At 43.2% G+C, this 18454-nt stretch overlaps 7 non-coding genes across 7 annotated transcripts; all 7 read right to left on the bottom strand.

The window, feature by feature from the left end:
* Positions 1–3527: 3527 nt before the first annotated feature.
* Positions 3528–3600, bottom strand: TRNAT-UGU (transfer RNA threonine (anticodon UGU)). Its single transcript has one exon. It is a non-coding gene; the product is annotated as a tRNA-Thr (tRNA).
* A 1760-nt stretch (positions 3601–5360) lies between these two features.
* TRNAT-UGU (transfer RNA threonine (anticodon UGU)) lies at positions 5361–5433 on the bottom strand. Its single transcript has one exon. It is a non-coding gene; the product is annotated as a tRNA-Thr (tRNA).
* A 1762-nt stretch (positions 5434–7195) lies between these two features.
* Positions 7196–7268, bottom strand: TRNAT-UGU (transfer RNA threonine (anticodon UGU)). Its single transcript has one exon. It is a non-coding gene; the product is annotated as a tRNA-Thr (tRNA).
* A 3775-nt stretch (positions 7269–11043) lies between these two features.
* On the bottom strand, positions 11044–11116 carry TRNAT-UGU (transfer RNA threonine (anticodon UGU)). The gene has a single exon. It is a non-coding gene; the product is annotated as a tRNA-Thr (tRNA).
* Positions 11117–12876: 1760 nt separating this feature from the next.
* Positions 12877–12949, bottom strand: TRNAT-UGU (transfer RNA threonine (anticodon UGU)). The gene has a single exon. It is a non-coding gene; the product is annotated as a tRNA-Thr (tRNA).
* A 1762-nt stretch (positions 12950–14711) lies between these two features.
* On the bottom strand, positions 14712–14784 carry TRNAT-UGU (transfer RNA threonine (anticodon UGU)). The gene has a single exon. It is a non-coding gene; the product is annotated as a tRNA-Thr (tRNA).
* Positions 14785–16547: 1763 nt separating this feature from the next.
* Positions 16548–16620, bottom strand: TRNAT-UGU (transfer RNA threonine (anticodon UGU)). The gene has a single exon. It is a non-coding gene; the product is annotated as a tRNA-Thr (tRNA).
* Positions 16621–18454: the final 1834 nt, after the last annotated feature.

Genomic DNA, 18454 nt, shown 5'->3' with positions numbered 1-18454 from the left:
CAGGAGAGAGGATTGTGTGAGTCTGAGAAAGAAAAGGGGCATAGCTTCAAACCTGAATCTGGCATAGCTTTCCAAGGCTACTATTGCCAGTGATTGTGTATTTTAAAAAGGTAGAAAATTTGTATCCTTTCAAGGAGTACATCTATGGGTGTAGATTTGCTACTTTTTTGGTAAACTGATCACTAATTGCAATATTTAGAAAGAAGGGATGCAGTGCAGCGCAGCGAGCAAAGTTCCTTTGTGCGTCACTCGAAGAGAGCAGAACTGAGACATATCTTCACAGAAATGGTGCAGTTCTGCTCTTTGTCTATGCAAAGGTGCACTTCGGGCTGCCTTGAGTGCAAGGGTATCTGCCTTATGTTCAGGAGAGCTGATGTGCATAAAGGGATATCTTCCTCCAACTATCATAGGAGATTTTTTAGAGTCAAGCCTGCGCTAGAATGCGCTTGCGCATGCGTATTGCTTGCGAGACGCTGTTGTAGTTAGAAGAGGGCTAGGAGCCCCGTCCATTTCACGTTGGTGTCTTTCATTGGTTCGTGGGCTTCCCTGTTAAAATCTGCTTGCTTTCGTTAGTGGAAGGCATGCATACGTCATGCCTTTTCCGGTGGTTAGCCCTCCTTGAGCGCAGCGACCAAGTACTGAAAACATAGGAGGTTCACTGTTTTCCATCTGGTTTGTGGACTACGTTTTCTCTTTTTTTTCACAGCACAATCTCGTTTGACAGAAGTTGTGCTCATTGCATGACATCACCCCTTTTACATAATTAATTGAACTTTTGCCGGTTACATAGATAATTGCACTTTTGCCGATAGGTTTCAATATGAGTGAACTGTAGCAGCGCGATCGCACTCATTATTTACATTTAATGAGCCAAGAAAAGTCTGGTTGGGAGTTTACAACTGCTAATAGCTCTATCTCGGAGAAATGCCAGACATGTTGTATTGCAAGTGCTTGTTTACTCTTTGTATCTGTGCTGCAAATTGTAGCACACCACATGCAAAGAGGCAGTGACATGGAGAAATAAAGACATCTGTTCGCCTTACACCAGCCTCGGGTAGGCGCAACATTGTGGCACAAAACCATGACTGTATGTTTTTGTAAATATGGGTTTACATCAAAATCCATGTGTGGACGTATGAGAAAAACATGTACCACCCGTGGAACACCTACCTGACGCAAAGTAAAGCATGGCAGAGCAAGGTGCTGTGCGCTGTTACCTTTTCTTAACATGTGCATGGCTTTGTAAATACCAAAAAACGAATTGTGTTAATGCTCCATTGAAAAAGTGATGCAACCCGATGCAAAATCGGTTTAAACATGGGCCTAAATATACACTTACATTCCGGTTCCGAAAAAAAGAACAAGTTAAAATCTCACAGTGAAATCAGGATGATATTAAAAAAATGACATGTGCATTGGAAAGGACGTGGCTGAAGGGGCACCAAAGCCAACGACCAAGTCAAGAATGATATTTTGGGATGTCATGCTCTAAACATCCCCCATACTCACACAAGTCAATTGTATGACCCTGTAGGAGTCTTGTGTTTGTCATTCCACTGACACTGTGTGTAATGCCCCCCTTTCTTGCGTGCTTTGCCCTGTGACGCCTTTGTTTTTCTATCTTGAAAAGAATATTTGTAGTGAGGCTCCCCAATGAACTAAAAAGTGTTGTTAAATCCAAAATGTTTGTGAGGCCCCACGGAGCTTTGAACTCATGACCCCTGGTTTACAAGACCAGTGCTCTAACCCCTGAGCTATGGTGCCAGGAGCTTGTCACGATGCCGTGCTGGGGACTATATGAAGGAGCAGAGCATACCTGAGTTACATTGGAATCAGCAGGAGAGAGGATTGTGTGAGTCTGAGAAAGAAAAGGGGCATAGCTTCAAACCTCAATCTGGCATAGCTTTCCAAGGCTACTATTGCCAGTGATTGTGTATTTTAAAAAGGTAGTAAATTTGTATCCTTTCAAGGAGTACATCTATGGGTGCAGATTTGCTACTTTTTTGGTAAACTGATCACTAATTGGAATATTTAGAAAGATGGGACGCAGTGCAGCACAGCGAGCAAAGTTCCTTTGTGCGTCACTCGAAGAGAGCAGAACTGAGACATATCTTCACAGAAATGGTGCAGTTCTGCTCTTTGTCTATGCAAAGGTGCACTTCGGGCTGCCTTGAGTGCAAGGGTATCTGCCTTATGTTCAGGAGAGCTGATGTGCATAAAGGGATATCTTCCTCCATCTATCATAGGAGATTTTTTAGAGTCAAGCCTGCGCTAGAATGCGCTTGCGCATGCGTATTGCTTGCGAGACGCTGTTGTAGTTAGAAAAGGGCTAGGAGCCCCGTCCATTTCACGTTGGTGTCTTTCATTGGTTCGTGGGCTTCCCTGTTAAAATCTGCTTGCTTTCGTTAGTGGAAGGCATGCATACGTCATGCCTTTTCCGGTGGTTAGCCCTCCTTGAGCGCAGCGACCAAGAACTGAAAACAAAGGAGGCTCGCTGTTTTCCATCTGGTTTGTGGACTACTTTTTCTCTTTTTTTTCACAGCACAATCTCGTTTGACAGAAGTTGAGCTCATTGCATGACATCAACCCTTTTACATAATTAATTGAACTTTTGCCGGTTACATAGATAATTGCACTTTTGCCGATAGGTTTCAATATGAGTGAACTGTAGCTGCGCGATCACACTCATTATTTACATTTAATGAGCCAAGAAAAGTCTGGTTGGGAGTTTACAACTGCTAATAGCTCTATCTCGGAGAAGTGCCAGACATGTTGTATTGCAAGTGCTTGTTTACTCTTTGTATCTGTGCTGCAAATGGTAGCACACCACATGCAAAGAGGCAGTGACATGGAGAAATAAAGACATCTGTTCGCCTTACACCAGCCTCGGGTAGGCGCAACATTGTGGCACAAAACCATGACTGTATGTTTTTGTAAATATGGGTTTACATCAAAATCCATGTGTGGATGTATGAGAAAAACATGTACCACCCGTGGAACACCTACCTGACGCAAAGTAAAGCATGGCAGAGCAAGTTGCTGTGTGCTGTTACCTTTTCTTAACATGTGCATGGCTTTGTATATACCAAAAAACTAATTGTGTTAATGCTGCATTGAAAAAGTGATGCAACCCGATGCAAAATCGGTTTAAACATGGGCCTAAATATACACTTACATTCCGGACCCGAAAAAAAGAACAAGTTAAAATCTCACAGTGAAATCAGGATGATATTAAAAAAATGACATGTGCATTGGAAAGGACGTGGCTGAAGGGGCACCAAAGCCAACGACCAAGTCAAGAATGATATTTTGGGATGTCACGCTCTAAACATCCCCCATACTCACACAAGTCAATTGTATGACCCTGTAGGAGTCTTGTGTTTGTCATTCCACTGACACTGTGTGTAATGCCCCCCTTTCTTGCGTGCTTTGCCCTGTGTCGCCTTTGTTTTTCTATCTTGAAAAGAATATTTGTAGTGAGGCTCCCCAATGAACTAAAAAGTGTTGTTAAATCCAAAATGTTTGTGAGGCCCCAGTGAGATTTGAACTCACGACCCCTGGTTTACAAGACCAGTGCTCTTACCCCTGAGCTATGGAGCCAGGAGCTTGTCAGAATGCCGTGCTGGGGACTATATGAAGGAGCAGAGCATACCTGAGTTACAATGGAATCAGCAGGAGAGAGGATTGTGTGAGTCTGAGAAAGAAAAGGGGCATAGCTTCAAACCTCAATCTGGCATAGCTTTCCAAGGCTACTATTGCCAGTGATTGTGTATTTGAAAAAGGTAGTAAATTTGTATCCTTTCAAGGAGTACATCTATGGGTGCAGATTTGCTACTTTTTTGGTAAACTGATCACTAATTGGAATATTTAGAAAGAAGGGACGCAGTGCAGCACAGCCAGCAAAGTTCCTTTGTGCGTCACTCGAAGAGAGCAGAACTGAGACATATCTTCACAGAAATGGTGCAGTTCTGCTCTTTGTCTATGCAAAGGTGCACTTCGGGCTGCCTTGAGTGCAAGGGTATCTGCCTTATGTTCAGGAGAGCTGATGTGCATAAAGGGATATCTTCCTCCAACTATCCTAGGAGATTTTTTAGAGTCAAGCCTGCGCTAGAATGCGCTTGCGCATGCGTATTGCTTGCGAGACGCTGTAGTAGTTAGAAAAGGGCTAGGAGCCCCGTCCATTTCACGTTGGTGTCTTTCATTGGTTCGTGGGCTTCCCTGTTAAAATCTGCTTGCTTTCATTAGTGGAAGGCATGCATACGTCATGCCTTTTCCGGTGGTTAGCCCTCCTTGAGCGCAGCGACCAAGTACTGAAAACATAGGAGGCTCGCTGTTTTCCATCTGGTTGTGGACTACTTTTTCTCTTTTTTTCACAGCACGATCTCGTTTGACAGAAGTCGAGCTCATTGCATGACATCGACCCTGTTACATAATTAATTGAACTTTTGCCGGTTACAAAGATAATTGCACTTTTGCCGAGAGGTTTCAATATAAGTGAACTGTAGCAGCGCGATTGCGCTCATTATTTACATTTAATGAGTCAAGAAAGGTCTGGGTGGGAGTTTACAACTGCTAATAGCTCTATCTCGGAGAAATGCCAGACCAGTTGTATTGCAAGTACTTGTTTACTCTTTGTATCTGTTCTGCTAATTGCAGCACACCACATGCAAAGAGGCAGTAACATGGAGAAATAAAGACATCTGTTCTCCTTACACCAGCCTCGGGGAGGCGCACCATTGTGGCACAAAACCATGACTGTATGTTTTTGTAAATATGGGTTTACATCAAAATCCATGTGTGGGTGTACAAGAAAACCATGTACCACCTGTGGAACACCTACCTGACGCAAAGTAAAGCATGACAGAGCAAGGTGCTGTGTGCTGTTACTTTTTCTTAACATGTGCATGGCTTTGTAAATACCAAAAACGAATTGTGTTAATGCTGCATCGAAAAAGTGATGCAACCCGATGAAAAATCTGTTTAAACATGGGCCTAAATGTACACTTAAATTCCGGACCCGAAAAAAAGAACAAGTTAAAATCTCACAGTGAAATCAGGATGATATTAAAAAAATGACATGTGCATTGGAAAGGACGTGGGTGAAGGGGCACCAAAGCCAACGACCAAGTCAAGAATGATATTTTGGGATGTCACACTGTAAACATCCCCCATACTCACACAAGTCAATTGTATGACCCTGTAGGAGTCTTGTGTTTGTCATTCCACTGACACTGTGTGTAATGCCCCCCGTTCTTGCGTGCTTTGCCCTGTGTCGCCTTTGTTTTTCTATCTTGAAAAGAATATTTGTAGTGAGGCTCCCCAATTAACTAAAAAGTGTTGTTAAATCTAAAATGTTTGTGAGGCCCCAGTGAGATTTGAACTCACGACCCCTGGTTTACAAGACCAGTGCTCTAACGCCTGAGCTATGGAGCCAGGAGCTTGTCAAGACGCCGTGCTGGGGACTATATGAAGGAGCAGAGCACACCTGAGTCACAATGGAATCAGCAGGAGAGAGGATTGTGTGAGTCTGAGAAAGAAAAGGGGCATAGCTTCAAACCTCAATCTGGCATAGCTTTCCAAGGCTACTATTGCCAGTGATTGTGTATTTTAAAAAGGTAGTAAATTTGTATCCTTTCAAGGAGTACATCTATGGGTGCAGATTTGCTACTTTTTTGGTAAACTGATCACTAATTGGAATATTTAGAAAGAAGGGACGCAGTGCAGCACAGCGAGCAAAGTTCCTTTGTGCGTCACTCGAAGAGAGCAGAACTGAGACATATCTTCACAGAAATGGTGCAGTTCAGCTCTTTGTCTATGCAAAGGTGCACTTCGGGCTGCCTTGAGTGCAAGGGTATCTGCCTTATGTTCAGGAGAGCTGATGTGCATAAAGGGATATCTTCCTCCAACTATCCTAGGAGATTTTTTAGAGTCAAGCCTGCGCTAGAATGCGCTTGCGCATGCGTATTGCTTGCGAGACGCTGTAGTAGTTAGAAAAGGGCTAGGAGCCCCGTCCATTTCACGTTGGTGTCTTTCATTGGTTTGTGGGCTTCCCTGTTAAAATCTGCTTGCTTTCGTTAGTGGAAGGCATGCATACGTCATGCCTTTTCCGGTGGTTAGCCCTCCTTGAGCGCAGCGACCAAGTACTGAAAACATAGGATGCTCACTGTGTTCCATCTGGTTTGTGGACTACTTTTTCTCTTTTTTTCACAGCACGATCTCGTTTGACAGAAGTCGAGCTCATTGCATGACATCGACCCTGTTACATAATTAATTGAACTTTTGCCGGTTACATAGATAATTGCACTTTTGCCGATAGGTTTCAATATGAGTGAACTGTAGCAGCGCGATTGCGCTCATTATTTATATTTAATGAGTCAAGAAAAGTCTGGTTGGGAGTTTACAACTGCTAATAGCTCTATCTCGGAGAAATGCCAGACCAGTTGTATTGCAAGTACTTATTTACTCTTTGTATCTGTTCTGCTAATTGCAGCACACCACATGCAAAGAGGCAGTGACATGGAGAAATAAAGACATCTGTTCTCCTTACACCAGCCTCGGGGAGGCGCACCATTGTGGCACAAAACCATGACTGTATGTTTTTGTAAACATGGTTTTACATCAAAATCCATGTGTGGATGTACAAGAAAACCATGTACCACCTGTGGAACACCTACCTGACGCAAAGTAAAGCATGGCAGAGCAAGGTGCTGTGTGCTGTTACCTTTTCTTAACATGTGCATGGCTTTGTAAATACCAAAAAACGAATTGTGTTAATGCTGCATTGAAAAAGTGATGCAACCCAATGCAAAATCGGTTTAAACATGGGCCTAAATATACACTTACATTCCGGACCCGAAAAAAAGAACAAGTTAAAATCTCACAGTGAAATCGGGATGATATTAAAAAAATGACATGTGCATTGGAAAGGACGTGGCTGAAGGGGCACCAAAGCCAACGACCAAGTCAAGAATGATATTTTGGGATGTCACACTCTAAACATCCCCCATACTCACACAAGTCAATTGTATGACCCTGTAGGAGTCTTGTGTTTGTCATTCCACTGACACTGTGTGTAATGCCCCCCTTTCTTGCGTGCTTTGCCCTGTGTCGCCTTTGTTGTTCTATCTTGAAAAGAATATTTGTAGTGAGGCTCCCCAATGAACTAAAAAGTGTTGTTAAATCCAAAATGTTTGTGAGGCCCCAGTGAGATTTGAACTCACGACCCCTGGTTTACAAGACCAGTGCTCTAATCCCTGAGCTATGGAGCCAGGAGCTTGTCAGGGTGCTGTGCTGGGACTATATGAAGGAGCAGAGCATACCTGAGTTACAATGGAATCAGCAGGAGAGAGGATTGTGTGAGTCTGAGAAAGAAAAGGGGCATAGCTTCAAACCTCAATCTGGCATAGCTTTCCAAGGCTACTATTGCCAGTGACTGTGTATTTTAAAAAGGTAGTAAATTTGTATCCTTTCAAGGAGTACATCTATGGGTGCAGATTTGCTACTTTTTTGTTAAACTGATCACTAATTGAAATATTTAGAAAGAAGGGACGCAGTGCAGCACAGCCAGCAAAGTTCCTTTGTGCGTCACTCGAAGAGAGCAAAACTGAGACATATCTTCACAGAAATGGTGCAGTTCTGCTCTTTGTCTATGCAACGGTGCACTTCGGGCTGCCTTGAGTGCAAGGGTATCTGCCTTATGTTCAGGAGAGCTGATGTGCATAAAGGGATATCTTCCTCCAACTATCATAGGAGATTTTTTAGAGTCAAGCCTGCGCTAGAATGCGCTTGTGCATGAGTATTGCTTGCGAGACGCTGTTGTAGTTAGAAAAGGGCTAGGAGCCCCGTCCATTTCACGTTGGTGTCTTTCATTGGTTCGTGGGCTTCCCTGTTAAAATCTGCTTGCTTTCGTTAGTGGAAGGCATGCATACGTCATGCCTTTTCCGGTGGTTAGCCCTCCTTGAGCGCAGCGACCAAGTACTGAAAACATAGGAGGCTCGCTGTTTTCCATCTGGTTGGTGGACTACTTGTTCTCTTTTTTTCACAGCACGATCTCGTTTGACAGAAGTCGAGCTCATTGCATGACATCGACCCTGTTACATAATTAATTGAACTTTTGCCGGTTACATAGATAATTGCACTTTTGCCGATAGGTTTCAATATGAGTGAACTGTAGCAGCACGATCGCGCTCATTATTTACATTTAATGAGTCAAGAAAAGTCTGGTTGGGAGTTTACAACTGCTAATAGCTCTATCTCTGAGAAATGCCAGACATGTTGTATTGCAAGTGCTTGTTTACTCTTTGTATCTGCAAATTGTAGCACACCACATGCAAAGAGGCAGTGACATGGAGAAATAAAGACATCTGTTCGCCTTACACCAGCCTCGGGTAGGCGCAACATTGTTGCACAAAACCATGACTGTATGTTTTTGTAAATATGGGTTTACATCAAAATCCATGTGTGGACGTATGAGAAAAACATGTACCACCCGTGGAACACCTACCTGACGCAAAGTAAAGCATGGCAGAGCAAGGTGCTGTGCGCTGTTACCTTTTCTTAACATGTGCATGGCTTTGTAAATACCAAAAAACGAATTGTGTTAATGCTGCATTGAAAAAGTGATGCAACCCAATGCAAAATCGGTTTAAACATGGGCCTAAATATACACTTACATTCTGGACCCGAAAAAAAGAACAAGTTAAAATCTCACAGTGAAATCAGGATGATATTAAAAAAATGACATGTGCATTGGAAAGGACGTGGCTGAAGGGGCACCAAAGCCAACGACCAAGTCAAGAATGATATTTTGGGATGTCACACTCTAAACATCCCCCATACTCACACAAGTCAATAGTATGACCCTGTAGGAGTCTTGTGTTTGTCATTCCACTGACACTGTGTGTAATGCCCCCCGTTATTGCGTGCTTTGCCCTGTGTCGCCTTTGTTTTTCTATCTTGAAAAGAATATTTGTAGTGAGGCTCCCCAATGAACTAAAAAGTGTTGTTAAATCCAAAATGTTTGTGAGGCCCCATTGAGATTTGAACTCACGACCCCTGGTTCACGACCCCTGGTTTACACTGTGTGTAATGCCCCCCTTTCTTGTGTGCTTTGCCCTGTGTCGCCTTTGTTTTTCTATCTTGAAAAGAATATTTGTAGTGAGGCTCCCCAATGAACTAAAAAGTGTAGTTAAATCCAAAATGTTTGTGAGGCCCCAGGGAGATTTGAACTAACGACCCCTGGTTTACAAGACCAGCGTTCTAACACCTGAGCTATGGAGCCAGGAGCTTGTCAGGATGCCGTGCTGGGGACTATATGAAGGAGCAGAGCATACCTGAGTTACAATGGAATCAGCAGGAGAGAGGATTGTGTGAGTCTGAGAAAGAAAAGGGGCATAGCTTCAAACCTGAATCTGGCATAGCTTTCCAAGGCTACTATTGCCAGTGATTGTGTATTTTAAAAAGGTAGTAAATTTGTATCCTTTCAAGGAGTACATCTATGGGTGCAGATTTGCTACTTTTTTGGTAAACTGATCACTAATTGGAATATTTAGAAAGAAGGGACGCAGTGCAGCACAGCGAGCAAAGTTCCTTTGTGCGTCACTCGAAGAGAGCAGAACTGAGACATATCTTCACAGAAATGGTGCAGTTCTGCTCTTTGTCTATGCAAAGGTGCACTTCGGGCTGCCTTGAGTGCAAGGGTATCTGCCTTATGTTCAGGAGAGCTGATGTGCATAAAGGGATATCTTCCTCCAACTATCATAGGAGATTTTTTAGAGTCAAGCCTGCGCTAGAATGCGCTTGCGCATGCGTATTGCTTGCGAGACGCTGTTGTAGTTAGAAAAGGGCTAGGAGCCCCGTCCATTTCACGTTGGTGTCTTTCATTGGTTCGTGGGCTTCCCTGATAAAATCTGCTTGCTTTCGTTAGTGGAAGGCATGCATACATCATGCCTTTTCCGGTGGTTAGCCCTCCTTGAGCGCAGCGACCAAGTACTGAAAACATAGGAGGTTCGCTGTTTTCCATCTGGTTTGTGGACTACGTTTTCTCTTTTTTTTCACAGCACAATCTCGTTTGACAGAAGTTGAGCTCATTGCATGACATCTACCCTTTTACATAATTAATTGAACGTTTGCCGGTTACATAGATAATTGCACTTTTGCCGATAGGTTTCAATATGAGTGAACTGTAGCAGCGCAATCGCACTCATTATTTACATTTAATGAGCCAAGAAAAGTCTGGTTGGGAGTTTACAACTGCTAATAGCTCTATCTCGGAGAAATGCCAGACCAGTTGTATTGCAAGTGCTTGTTTACTCTTTGTATCTGTTCTGCAAATTGCAGCACACCACATGCAAAGAGGCAGTAACATGGAGAAATAAAGACATCTGTTCTCCTTACACCAGCCTCGGGGAGGCGCACCATTGTGGCACAAAACCATGACTGTATGTTTTTGTAAACATGGTTTTACATCAAAATCCATGTGTGGATGTACAAGAAAACCATGTACCACCTGTGGAGCACCTACCTGACGCAAAGTAAAGCATGGCAGAGCAAGGTGCTGTGTGCTGTTACCTTTTCTTAACATGTGCATGGCTTTGTAAATACCAAAAAACGAATTGTGTTAATGCTGCATTGAAAAAGTGATGCAACCCAATGCAAAATCGGTTTAAACATGGGCCTAAATATACACTTACATTCCGGACCCGAAAAAAAGAACAAGTTAAAATCTCACAGTGAAATCAGGATGATATTAAAAAAATGACATGTGCATTGGAAAGGACGTGGCTGAAGGGGCACCAAAGCCAACGACCAAGTCAAGAATGATATTTTGGGATGTCACACTCTAAACATCCCCCATACTCACACAAGTCAATTGTATGACCCTGTAGGAGTCTTGTGTTTGTCATTCCACTGACACTGTGTGTAATGCCCCCCTTTCTTGCGTGCTTTGCCCTGTGTCGCCTTTGTTGTTCTATCTTGAAAAGAATATTTGTAGTGAGGCTCCCCAATGAACTAAAAAGTGTTGTTAAATCCAAAATGTTTGTGAGGCCCCAGTGAGATTTGAACTCACAACCCCGGGTTTACAAGACCAGTGCTCTAACCCCTGAGCAATGGAGCCAGGAGCTTGTCAGGATGCTGTGCTGGGGACCATATGAAGGAGCAGAGCATACCTGAGTTACAATGGAATCAGCAGGAGAGAGGATTGTGTGAGTCTGAGAAAGAAAAGGGGCATAGCTTCAAACCTCAATCTGGCATAGCTTTCCAAGGCTACTATTGCCAGTGATTGTGTATTTTAAAAAGGTAGTAAATTTGTATCCTTTCAAGGAGTACATCTATGGGTGCAGATTTGCTACTTTTTTGGTAAACTGATCACTAATTGGAATATTTAGAAAGAAGGGACGCAGTGCAGCACAGCCAGCAAATTTCCTTTGTGCGTCACTCGAAGAGAGCAGAACTGAGACATATCTTCACAGAAATGGTGCAGTTCTGCTCTTTGTCTATGCAAAGGTGCACTTCGGGCTGCCTTGAGTGCAAGGGTATCTGCCTTATGTTCAGGAGAGCTGATGTGCATAAAGGGATATCTTTCTCCAACTATCCTAGGAGATTTTTTAGAGTCAAGACTTCGCTAGAATGCGCTTGCGCATGCGTATTGCTTGCGAGACGCTGTAGTAGTTAGAAAAGGGCTAGGAGCACCGTCCATTTCACGTTGGTGTCTTTCATTGGTTCGTGGGCTTCCCTGTTAAAATCTGCTTGCTTTCGTTAGTGGATGGCATGCATACGTCATGCCTTTTCCGGTGGTTAGCCCTCCTTGAGCGCAGCGACCAAGTACTGAAAACATAGGAGGCTCGCTGTTTTCCATCTGGTTGGTGGACTACTTGTTCTCTTTTTTTCACAGCACGATCTCGTTTGACAGAAGTCGAGCTCATTGCATGACATCGACCCTGTTACATAATTAATTGAACTTTTGCCGGTTACATAGATAATTGCACTTTTGCCGATAGGTTTCAATATGAGTGAACTGTAGCAGGGCGATTGCGCTCATTATTTACATTTAATGAGTCAAGAAAAGTCTGGTTGGGAGTTTACAACTGCTAATAGCTCTATCTCGGAGAAATGCCAGACCAGTTGTATTGCAAGTGCTTGTTTACTCTTTGTATCTGTTCTGCAAATTGCAGCACACCACATGCAAAGAGGCAGTAAGATGGAGAAATAAAGACATCTGTTCTCCTTACACCAGCCTCGGGGAGGCGCACCATTGTGGCAAAAAAATATGACTGTATGTTTTTGTAAACATGGGTTTACATCAAAATCCATGTGTGGATGTACAAGAAAACCATGTACCACCTGTGGAACACCTACCTGACGCAAAGTAAAGCATGGCAGAGCAAGGTGCTGTGTGCTGTTACTTTTTCTTAACATGTGCATGGCTTTGTAAATACCAAAAAACGAATTGTGTTAATGCTGCATCGAAAAAGTGATGCAACCCGATGAAAAATCTGTTTAAACGTGGGCCTAAATGTACACTTAAATTCCGGACCCGAAAAAAAGAACAAGTTAAAATCTCACAGTGAAATCAGGATGATACTAAAAAAATGACGTGCATTGGAAAGGACGTGGCTGAAGGGGCACCAAAGCCAACGACCAAGTCAAGAATGATATTTTGGGATGTCACACTCTAAACATCCCCCATACTCACACAAGTCAATTGTATGACCCTGTAGGAGTCTTGTGTTTGTCATTCCACTGACACTGTGTGTAATGCCCCCTATTCTTGCGTGCTTTGCCCTGTGTCGCCTTTGTTTTTCTATCTTGAAAAGAATATTTGTAGTGAGGCTCCCCAATGAACTAAAAAGTGTTGTTAAATCCCAAATGTTTGTGAGGCCCCAGTGAGATTTGAACTCACGACCCCTGGTTTACAAGACCAGTGCTCTAACCCCTGAGCTATGGAGCCAGGAGCTTGTCAGGATGCCGTGCTGGGGACTATATGAAGGAGCAGAGCATACCTGAGTTACAATGGAATCAGCAGGAGAGAGGATTGTGTGAGTCTGAGAAAGAAAAGGGGCATAGCTTCAAACCTCAATCTGGCATAGCTTTCCAAGGCTACTATTGCCAGTGATTGTGTATTTTAAAAAGGTAGTAAATTTGTATCCTTTCAAGGAGTACATCTATGGGTGCAGATTTGCTACTTTTTTGGTAAACTGATCACTAATTGGAATATTTAGAAAGAAGGGACGCAGTGCAGCACAGCGAGCAAAGTTCCTTTGTGCGTCACTCGAAGAGAGCAGAACTGAGACATATCTTCACAGAAATGGTGCAGTTCTGCTCTTTGTCTATGCAAAGGTGCACTTCGGGCTGCCTTGAGTGCAAGGGTATCTGCCTTATGTTCAGGAGAGCTGATGTGCATAAAGGGAGATCTTCCTCCACTATCATAGGAGATTTTTTAGAGTCAAGCCTGCGCTAGAATGCGCTTGCGCATGCGTATTGCTTGCGAGACGCTGTTGTAGTTAGAAAAGGGCTAGGAGCCCCGTCCATTTCACGTTGGTGTCTTTCATTGGTTCGTGGGCTTCCCTGATAAAATCTGCTTGCTTTCGTTAGTGGAAGGCATGCATACGTCATGCCTTTTCCGGTGGTTAGCCCTCCTTGAGCGCAGCGACCAAGTACTGAAAACATAGGAGGTTCGCTGTTTTCCATCTGGTTTGTGGACTACGTTTTCTCTTTTTTTTCACAGCACAATCTCGTTTGACAGAAGTTGAGCTCATTGCATGACATCAACCCTTTTACATAATTAATTGAACGTTTGCCGGTTACATAGATAATTGCACTTTTGCCGATAGGTTTCAATATGAGTGAACTGTAGCAGCGCAATCGCACTCATTATTTACATTTAATGAGCCAAGAAAAGTCTGGTTGGGAGTTTACAACTGCTAATAGCTCTATCTCGGAGAAATGCCAGACCAGTTGTATTGCAAGTGCTTGTTTACTCTTTGTATCTGTTCTGCAAATTGCAGCACACCACATGCAAAGAGGCAGTAACATGGAGAAATAAAGACATCTGTTCTCCTTACACCAGCCTCGGGGAGGCGCACCATTGTGGCACAAAACCATGACTGTATGTTTTTGTAAACATGGTTTTACATCAAAATCCATGTGTGGATGTACAAGAAAACCATGTACCACCTGTGGAACACCTACCTGACGCAAAGTAAAGCATGGCAGAGCAAGGTGCTGTGTGCTGTTACCTTTTCTTAACATGTGCATGGCTTTGTAAATACCAAAAAACAAATTGTGTTAATGCTGCATTGAAAAAGTGATGCAACCCAATGCAAAATCGGTTTAAACATGGGCCTAAATATACACTTACATTCCGGACCCGAAAAAAAGAACAAGTTAAAATCTCACAGTGAAATCGGGATGATATTAAAAAAATGACATGTGCATTGGAAAGGACGTGGCTGAAGGGGCACCAAAGCCAACGACCAAGTCAAGAATGATATTTTGGGATGTCACACTCTAAACATCCCCCATACTCACACAAGTCAATTGTATGACCCTGTAGGAGTCTTGTGTTTGTCATTCCACTGACACTGTGTGTAATGCCCCCCTTTCTTGCGTGCTTTGCCCTGTGTCGCCTTTGTTGTTCTATCTTGAAAAGAATATTTGTAGTGAGGCTCCCCAATGAACTAAAAAGTGTTGTTAAATCCAAAATGTTTGTGAGGCCCCAGTGAGATTTGAACTCACGACCCCTGGTTTACAAGACCAGTGCTCTAATCCCTGAGCTATGGAGCCAGGAGCTTGTCAGGGTGCTGTGCTGGGACTATATGAAGGAGCAGAGCATACCTGAGTTACAATGGAATCAGCAGGAGAGAGGATTGTGTGAGTCTGAGAAAGAAAAGGGGCATAGCTTCAAACCTGAATCTGGCATAGCTTTCCAAGGCTACTATTGCCAGTGACTGTGTATTTTAAAAAGGTAGTAAATCTGTATCCTTTCAAGGAGTACATCTATGGGTGCAGATTTGCTACTTTTTTTGTTAAACTGATCACTAATTGGAATATTTAGAAAGAAGGGACGCAGTGCAGCACAGCGAGCAAAGTTCCTTTGTGCGTCACTCGAAGAGAGCAAAACTGAGACATATCTTCACAGAAATGGTGCAGTTCTGCTCTTTGTCTATGCAACGGTGCACTTCGGGCTGCCTTGAGTGCAAGGGTATCTGCCTTATGTTCAGGAGAGCTGATGTGCATAAATGGATATCTTCCTCCAACTATCATAGGAGATTTTTTAGAGTCAAGCCTGCGCTAGAATGCGCTTGTGCATGAGTATTGCTTGCGAGACGCTGTTGAAGTTAGAAAAGGGCTAGGAGCCCCGTCCATTTCACGTTGGTGTCTTTCATTGGTTCGTGGGCTTCCCTGTTAAAATCTGCTTGCTTTCGTTAGTGGAAGGCATGCATACGTCATGCCTTTTCCGGTGGTTAGCCCTCCTTGAGCGCAGCGACCAAGTACTGAAAACAAAGGAGGCTCGCTGTTTTCCATCTGGTTTGTGGACTACTTTTTCTCTTTTTTTTCACAGCACAATCTCGTTTTTCAGAAGTCGAGCTCATTGCATGACATCAACCCTGTTACATAATTAATTGAACTTTTGCCGGTTACATAGATAATTGCACTTTTGCCGATAGGTTTCAATATGAGTGAACTGTAGCAGCACGATCGCGCTCATTATTTACATTTAATGAGTCAAGAAAAGTCTGGTTGGGAGTTTACAACTGCTAATAGCTCTATCTCTGAGAAATGCCAGACATGTTGTATTGCAAGTGCTTGTTTACTCTTTGTATCTGTGCTGCAAATTGTAGCACACCACATGCAAAGAGGCAGTGACATGGAGAAATAAAGACATCTGTTCGCCTTACACCAGACTCGGGTAGGCGCAACATTGTGGCACAAAACCATGACTGTATGTTTTTGTAAATATGGGTTTACATCAAAATCCATGTGTGGATGTACCAGAAAAACATGTACCAATCGTGGAACACCTACCTGACGCAAAGTAAAGCATGGCAGAGCAAAGTGCTGTGTGCTGTTACCTTTTCTTAACATGTGCATGGCTTTGTATATACCAAAAAACGAATTGTGTTAATGCTGCATCGAAAAAGTGATGCAACCCGATGCAAAATCGGTTTAAACATGGGCCTAAATATACACTTACATTCCGGACCCGAAAAAAAGAACAAGTTAAAATCTCACAGTGAAATCAGGATGACATTAAAAAAATGACATGTGCATTGGAAAGGACGTGGCTGAAGGGGCACCAAAGCCAACGACCAAGTCAAGAATGATATTTTGGGATGTCACGCTCTAAACATCCCCCATACTCACACAAGTCAATTGTATGACCCTGTAGGAGTCTTGTGTTTGTCATTCCACTGACACTGTGTGTAATGCCCCCCTTTCTTGCGTGCTTTGCCCTGTGTCGCCTTTGTTTTTCTATCTTGAAAAGAATATTTGTAGTGAGGCTCACCAATGAACTAAAAAGTGTTGTTAAATCCAAAATGTTTGTGAGGCCCCAGTGATATTTGAACTCACGACCCCTGGTTTACAAGACCAGTGCTCTAACCCCTGAGCTATGGAGCCAGGAGCTTGTCAGGATGCCGTGCTGGGGACTATATGAAGGAGCAGAGCATACCTGAGTTACAATGGAATCAGCAGGAGAGAGGATTGTGTGAGTCTGAGAAAGAAAAGGGGCATAGCTTCAAACCTGAATCTGGCATAGCTTTCCAAGGCTACTATTGCCAGTGATTGTGTATTTTAAAAAGGTAGTAAATTTGTATCCTTTCAAGGAGTACATCTATGGGTGCAGATTTGCTACTTTTTTGGTAAACTGATCACTAATTGGAATATTTAGAAAGAAGGGACGCAGTGCAGCACAGCGAGCAAAGTTCCTTTGTGCGTCACTCGAAGAGAGCAAAACTGAGACATATCTTCACAGAAATGGTGCAGTTCTGCTCTTTGTCTATGCAAAGGTGACCTTCGGGCTGCCTTGAGGGCAAGGGTATCTGCCTTATGTTCAGGAGAGCTGATGTGCATAAAGGGATATCTTCCTCCAACTATCATAGGAGATTTTTTAGAGTCAAGCCTGCGCTAGAATGCGCTTGTGCATGAGTATTGCTTGCGAGACGCTGTTGTAGTTAGAAAAGGGCTAGGAGCCCCGTCCATTTCACGTTGGTGTCTTTCATTGGTTCGTGGGCTTCCCTGTTAAAATCTGCTTGCCTTCGTTAGTGGAAGGCATGCATACGTCATGCCTTTTCCGGTGGTTAGCCCTCCTTGAGCGCAGCAACCAAGTACTGAAAACAAAGGAGGCTCGCTGTTTTCCATCTGGTTTGTGGACTACTTTTTCTCTTTTTTTTCACAGCACAATCTCGTTTGACAGAAGTCGAGCTCATTGCATGACATCAACCCTGTTACATAATTAATTGAACTTTTGCCGGTTACATAGATAATTGCACTTTTGCCGATAGGTTTCAATATGAGTGAACTGTAGCAGCACGATCGCGCTCATTATTTACATTTAATGAGTCAAGAAAAGTCTGGTTGGGAGTTTACAACTGCTAATAGCTCTATCTCTGAGAAATGCCAGACATGTTGTATTGCAAGTGCTTGTTTACTCTTTGTATCTGCAAATTGTAGCACACCACATGCAAAGAGGCAGTGACATGGAGAAATAAAGACATCTGTTCGCCTTACACCAGCCTCGGGTAGGCGCAGCATTGTTGCACAAAACCATGACTGTATGTTTTTGTAAATATGGGTTTACATCAAAATCCATGTGTGGATGTATGAGAAAAACATGTACCACCCGTGGAACACCTACCTGACGCAAAGTAAAGCATGGCAGAGCAAGGTGCTGTGTGCTGTTACCTTTTCTTAACATGTGCATGGCTTTGTAAATACCAAAAAACGAATTGTGTTAATGCTGCATTGAAAAAGTGATGCAACCCAATGCAAAATCGGTTTAAACATGGGCCTAAATATACACTTACATTCTGGACCCGAAAAAAAGAACAAGTTAAAATCTCACAGTGAAATCAGGATGATATTAAAAAAATGACATGTGCATTGGAAAGGACGTGGCTGAAGGGGCACCAAAGCCAACGACCAAGTCAAGAATGATATTTTGGGATGTCACACTCTAAACATCCCCCATACTCACACAAGTCAATAGTATGACCCTGTAGGAGTCTTGTGTTTGTCATTCCACTGACACTGTGTGTAATGCCCCCCGTTATTGCGTGCTTTGCCCTGTGTCGCCTTTGTTTTTCTATCTTGAAAAGAGTATTTGTAGTGAGGCTCCCCAATGAACTAAAAAGTGTTGTTAAATCCCAAATGTTTGTGAGGCCCCAGGGAGATTTGAACTCACGACCCCTGGTTTACAAGACCAGCTCTCTAACCCCTGAGCTATGGAGCAAGG

The sequence above is a fragment of the Pleurodeles waltl genome, unplaced genomic scaffold (genome assembly GCF_031143425.1).
Source record: "Pleurodeles waltl isolate 20211129_DDA unplaced genomic scaffold, aPleWal1.hap1.20221129 scaffold_39, whole genome shotgun sequence".
In the NCBI taxonomy this organism is placed as follows: Eukaryota; Metazoa; Chordata; class Amphibia; order Caudata; family Salamandridae; genus Pleurodeles; species Pleurodeles waltl.
This window is presented reverse-complemented; position numbering and strand designations above follow the sequence as displayed.